The sequence below is a fragment of the Lipotes vexillifer genome, unplaced genomic scaffold (assembly GCF_000442215.2).
Source record: "Lipotes vexillifer unplaced genomic scaffold, Lipotes_vexillifer_v1.1 scaffold71, whole genome shotgun sequence".
In the NCBI taxonomy this organism is placed as follows: domain Eukaryota; kingdom Metazoa; phylum Chordata; class Mammalia; order Artiodactyla; family Lipotidae; genus Lipotes; species Lipotes vexillifer.
The window spans coordinates 6,155,661-6,162,018 of record NW_006793703.1 but is presented as its reverse complement, the minus strand read 5'-3'; the positions used below and the strand labels follow the sequence as shown (position 1 = coordinate 6,162,018).

The 6,358-nt window shown below is 43.5% G+C and overlaps 1 non-coding gene across 1 annotated transcript; it reads right to left on the bottom strand.

Annotated features, from left to right (window-relative positions):
* Nucleotides 1-2,336: 2,336 nt before the first annotated feature.
* On the bottom strand, nt 2,337-2,409 carry TRNAE-UUC (transfer RNA glutamic acid (anticodon UUC)). Its single transcript has one exon. It is a non-coding gene; the product is annotated as a tRNA-Glu (tRNA).
* Nucleotides 2,410-6,358: the final 3,949 nt, after the last annotated feature.

Here is a 6,358-nt window from a genome sequence, read left to right as displayed (position 1 = left end):
AGAAAGCCACATGTGCCTCATTTCATCATGACTTTACATCCATTGGTTTTGAAACCCTCCTGGCTAGTTATTCTCTCAGAAGTTCTCGGCCTTCTGTTACCACTGGTGATGCCCCACCTGTTTTACTGAAAGATCAGGATTATCTGGAGTTTCTCCACTTGGGCATTTCTCTGTTTTGCACAAGAATTGATGCCTTAACTTCACTCTAAATTCCATTCCTTTTGATTAGCTTCTCTCCATCTTTTTTTTTTCTAGTCTTTCAATCCTCCAGGCCTCTCAGCTGAGACCTTTAACCTTCCCTTCCACACCTTGCGTCTACCATCCCCCTACTATGAATAGTAACCTGTTCTCCAAATGGATGGTCTTCCCACGCACACCTCAGCCATGCTCTCCCTGTGAGGCTCTCGTTGTTAGATGTGTTCTACTGAGTGAAAATCTTTTTTTTTAAAATTCATTTATTTTATTTGTTTTTATTTTTGGCTGCATTGGGTCTTTGTTGCTGCGCGCGTGCTTTCTCTGGTTGTGGTGAGCAGGGGCTACTCTTCGTTGCGGTGTGTGGGCTTCTCATTGCGGTGGCTTCTCTTGTTGCAGAGCATGGGCTCTAGGTGCACGGGCTTCAGTAGTTGTGGCACGTGGGCTCAGTAGTTGTGGCTCGCGGGCTCTAGAGCGCAGGCTCAGTAGTTGTGGCACACGGGCTTAGTTGCTCCACGGCATGTGGGATCTTTCCCGACCAGGGCTCGAACCCGTGTCCCCTGCATTGGCAGGTGGATTCTTAACCACTGTGCCACCAGGAAGCCCCTAAGAGTGAAAATCTTACAGTGTCTTCCATTGGTCCTAATTCTTCCAAAGTAACACAGATATATATTTTCTCTTGATATATTTGAAGACAACTTCCCTCTTGCCCTTTCAGCTTTTTATGCTTCTAATCTTAAATTTTTATTGAAGCTGTTCCCTCAAGCATTGCTTTCTGATCAAAGCTGGCCATCTCTGTTCTTTACTTTTGATGTCGTTAACTACCTTCTTATTCTTTGAATTCTACTTTTGTCTCCATTTTGATATCTCCTTTTCCTCCTAATCCTCAGTCGTAAGAAAACTCTCTAGACAAAATTGTTTCATCTTCTGTGTTCCAGACGCTCTTGTTCATACTCTATTTTTAGCTTTGTCATCACTCGTCCACAAAACTCTAGAAAGTCTGGACTACCTTCTAATCATTTTGAAAAATCCTCTCATACAGTGCCCGGCAAGTAGGTGGTAGAACTTAGTTAATGTTTAATTTTTCTCTGTGCCAGTTCCAGTACTTCTTTTACACAGTTCCCTGTTTCATATTTTTCTAAAACCTCCCAATGACTACCAAATTTTTCTCTCTAGCCCCGATTTGTTACTCATTTTCCAATCTTAAATTGCTTTGCGATCACCAGGATGACCTGCTGGCAGCCCAGTGTAATAGAGTTCATTTTCTCACCCCAGTCCCTGCAAACCCACTTCCCACATAACTTTCCTAGTGGTCTTTGTTTAATAAGCTGCTTGAAGCATTTTTGAGTAAACTTAGGCATCAAGGCACATTTTGATCCTTATTCATTAAGTAGCTCTCTCGCATTACTGGGCCCGGAGTCTCCACTGCGCCATAATTCTCACATTTTCTGGGTTGTCTTTAACTGTCAGTGGCAACGCCATCTTCCCCAGGCCCCCAGCCTTAAGGATACTTGTGGATACATCTTTTCCTCTCTCCTTTGTCCTCAGCCTCCAGGCAGTTGCTGATTCTTTCTCACTTGCTTTTCTAACTCATCTTTCTTGTTGATTTCTAAGCCATTTCCCTCTGCCTGAATTATTATCAATGGCCTTATTTTTGGTGTCCCTCTTCTAGGCTTCCCTGCTCGAGTCTGTGCCATGCTCAACTCTCAGAATAATCCTGTTAAACAGTATTTTTGTGGTGTTATTCTCCTGCTCATATATCAAAAAGGACTTTCTGGGGCTTCCCTGGTGGCGCAGTGGTTGAGAGTCCGCCTGCCGATGCAGGGGACACGGGTTTGTGCCCCGGTCCGGGAAGATCCCACATGCCGCGGAGCGACTGGGCCCGTGAGCCATGGCCGCTGAGCCTGCGCGTCCGGAGCCTGTGCTCCGCAGCGGGAGAGGCCACAACAGTGAGAGGCCCGCGTACCGCAAAAAAAAAAAAAAAAGGACTTTCTTTCCTGGATTAATGTTGAGATCTTGCATGAAGCCTCATCTCTAGCTAGAAACTCTGGGAGACCAGAGATCTGAGGGTAAGTAGTAGTGACACCTCTCTTCCACTGATGTCTTTTTCTTTTTGCCATGCTGCGTGGCTTGTGGGATCTTAGTTCCCAGGCCAGGGATCGAAGCCGGGCCCCCTGCAGTGAAAGTGCAGAGTCCTAACCACTGGACCACCAGGAAATTCCCCTCTGATGTCTTGTTTGTGAAAGTATTGAACACCGCTCTTTCTTTGTATTTTTTTAAAATAACAACTTTATTGAAATATAATTTACACATACATGTCACCCATTTAAAGTGTACAGTGGTTTTAGGGATAGTCACGGGTTTATCTAATTTTAGAACATTTTCATCACCCCCAAAAGAAACCCCGTACCTCTTAGCAGTCACTCTGCGTTCTCCTCTTTCCCCAGCTTCTGGCAACTAGTGATTTACATTCTGTATCTATGGATTTACCTGTTCTGGACATTTCGTATAAATGGAATACAGGGTCTTTTGTGATTAGCTTCTTTCACTTAGCATAATGTTTTCTAGGCTGTTCTAACTGGGTTTTCTTAGATCCTGTATTTGTCTGTTTGGTGTCCATTCATCAGAAGGCCAGCTGTCTTAATTGTATCATCTTATTTTCTGTATTCTTGATGCTCTGGAATTTGTGGGCTCGCTGCCCCTCCCAGGACTAGCCAGGCTCTGAGAGATAGGAAAGGGCTCACCCTGTAGCACACTTCGTACGCAAACGATCCAGTCCAGAGCCCACACCCCGAACGAACCAGGAACCAACCACGTCCTTTATCAAACTCTCACACACCAAGCTAATCTCTCCCCTGCCCTACGTCAAATGAGGGCCAGGTGCCAAACAACTAAGAGACAGCCCTTCCCAAAGCCTGCCAGAATTATTCAGACTAGTCAGTCCTAAACTCTTTACCCTGCCCTGCTTTGCCTTTCCTGCAGAAAACACAATAAAGGCTCTGGCTCAGGCTTTCCCTGGCTCCTTCCTCCTCCTGACCCAAACTGGAGCTTTCCTGTAGGGCCCGGTGGGTGTGGTGTGCTCGCCTTTCAGGCACCGTGAGTAATAAAAATCTTTCAATGTCACTGACCTCTCCTTGTCGTCACTCAGTCACTTCCATAAGTTAAAATCTCACAGGTACAGTTGAGACAAAGGCTCATTTCTGTTGTCGCATGTATCAGTACTTCATTCCTTTCTATGACTGAACTATATGCACACACCACATTTTGTTTATTCACTCATCAGTTGATGGGCATTTGGGTTATTCCCACTTTTTGGCTATTATGAATAATGCTGCTAGGAGCATTTGTATATAAGTTTTTACGTGGATGTATGTTTTTGGGTCTCCTGGGTGTGGAATTGCTGGGTCATATGGTAACTATAATTAACATATGGAACTGCCAAACAACTTTATTTATTTATTTATTTAACGTTTTTATTGGAGTATAATTGCTTTACAATGGTGTGTTAGTTTCTGCTTTATAACAAAGTGAATCAGTTATACATGTATCCCCATATCTCCTCCCTCTTGGCGTCTCCCTCCCTCCCACCCTCCCTATCCCACCTCTCTAGGTGGTCACAAAGCACGGAGCTGATCTCCCTGTGCTATGTGGCTGCTTCCCACTAGCGATCTGTTTTACCAAAGTACTTTCTGAAGCGGCTGCACAATTTTACAATCCCACCAGCAATCTGCGAAAGTTCCAATTTCTCCACGTCCTCACCGGCACTTATTGTCCGTCTTTTTAAAATTTTAGTCATCCTAATTGATTTGAAGTGGTGTCTTACTGTGGTTTGATTTGCGGTTCTCTCTAATGACTAATCATGTTGGGCATCTTTTCATGTGCTTATTGGCCATTTGTTTGTCTTCCTGGAGATGTGTCTCCTTTGCCCATTAAAAATTGGGTTATTTGTCATTTTATTGTTGTGTTGTGAGAGTTCTTTACATATTCTAGATATAAGTCCCTCATCAGATATATGATTTAATATATTTTTCCTATGCTGTGGATTGTCTTCACTTTCTTGCTGGTATCCTTAGAAACACAAATTTTTAAAATTTTGATGAGGTCTAATTTACCTGTTTTTTCTTTTGTCACTTCTGATTTTGGTGTCATACATAAGCTATCTTTGTCTAGTCCAAGGTCATGAAGATTTACTCATAAGTTTTCTTCTAAGACTTTCATTATTTTAGCTCTTACATTTAGGCATATGATCCATTTTGAGTTAATTTTTGTATGTGGTATTAGATAAAGTCCAAGCTTTATTCTTTTGCATGTGGCTGTCATTATCCTGCTGCATCATTTGTTGGCAAGACTATTCTTTCCCCATTGAATTGTCTTTTTTAAAAAATTATTTATTGATTTTATTTATTTTGGCTGTGTTGGGTCTTTGTTGCTGCTCATGGGCTCTCTCTAGTTGTGGTGAGCGGGGGCTGCTCTTCGTTGCGGTAGATCAGTTAGGTGGAGAGTATTACCATCTAATAATATTAAATCTTCCAGTCCATGAATATGGGATGTCTTTCCATTTATTTAGGTCTTCCTTAATTTCTTTTTTTAAAATAAATTTATTTATTTTTGGCTATGTTGGGTCTTCGTTGCTGCACGGGCTTTCTCTAGTTGTGGCGAGCGGGCGCTACTCTTCATTGCAGTGTTTGGGCTTCTCATTGAGGTGGCTTCTCTTATTGTGGAGCACGGGCTGTAGGCACGTGGGCTTCAGTAGTTGTGGCTTGCGGGCTTTAGAGTGCAGACTCAGTAGTTGTGGTGCATGGGCTTAGTGGCTCCGCGGCATGTGGGATCTTCACGGATCAGGGCTCGAACCCGTGTCCCCTGCATCGGCAGGCAGATTCTTAACCACTGCACCACCAGGGAAGTCCTGGTCTTCCTTAATTTCTTCCAGTGATGTTTCATAGTTTTCACTGTACAAATATTGTACTTTTTCTGTTACAGTTATTCTTTTTTTTTTTTTTTTGCGGTATGCAGGCCTCTCACTGTTGTGGCCTCTCCCATTGTGGAGCACAGGCTCCGGACGCGCAGGCCCAGCGGCCATGGCTCATGGGCCCAGCCGCTCCGCGGCATATGGGATCCTCCCGGACCGGGGCACGAACCCGCGTCCCCTGCATCGGCAGGCGGACTCTCAACCACTGCGCCACCAGGGAAGCCCTACAGTTATTCTTAAGGGTTGTTTTTGTTGTTGTTGTTGCTATTGTAAATGGAATGGTTTGCTTGATTTCATTTCATGTTGTTCATTGCTAGTATATAGAGATACGATTGATTTTTGTATATTGACCTTATATCCTGCAGCCTAGCTGAACTTCTTTTTTTTGTTCCAATAATTACTTTGTGAATTGCTTAGGATTTTTCATATACAAGAGCACATCATCTGGGAATAGAGATGGTTTTAATTTTTCCTTTCCAATCTGGATGGCTTTTATTTCTTTTTCTTGCCTAATTTCCCTGGTTAGAACATCCAGTACGATGTTGAATAGAAGTGGTGAGAGTAGCCATCCTTGTCTTGCTTCTAATCTTAGGAGGAAAACATCCAGTCTTTCACCAGTAAGTATGTTAGCTGTGGGTTAACAAAGAGCCTCTTGCCTTTTTGTTGTCCTACACTATCCAGTTTCTCTTTCTACTCTCTAACTTTACAGCATAGTGGAAGGAATGTGAACCTTAGAATCAGACTCGGGTTTGAATTGACTGTTTTATTAATTCTACCAGGAAATGTTGAGTGTTAGAGACCAGTGAATAAAAGCAAATCCTTGCCCCCAAACTACTGCTAATACAGTGAGAGAGACTGTCATATGGGTTAAATCTTGCAGTGTGATAAGTGCTGTGATGTGGGTATGCTCAGAGCAGTGAGGAGTACAGAAAATGGGTCCTTGGGAAGATTAGTACAACCTGAGGATATGATGCCTGAATTGCTCTTGAACTGCAGGAGATGGTCTTGGAAGAGAGGGAACATGTGCAGAGATGGAAATGTATTTGGATTCTGTGAACCACAGGTAGGTCTGCAAGGCTGGGGATGGAGTGCTTGCAAGTGAAGGGCCAGAGGTGATCCTGGAGTTAGCAGAGCAGTCTCATCAAGGGCCTTGCAAGCTTCTGAAGGCTTTGTGAGGACTGGATTTGTGTGTTAGAC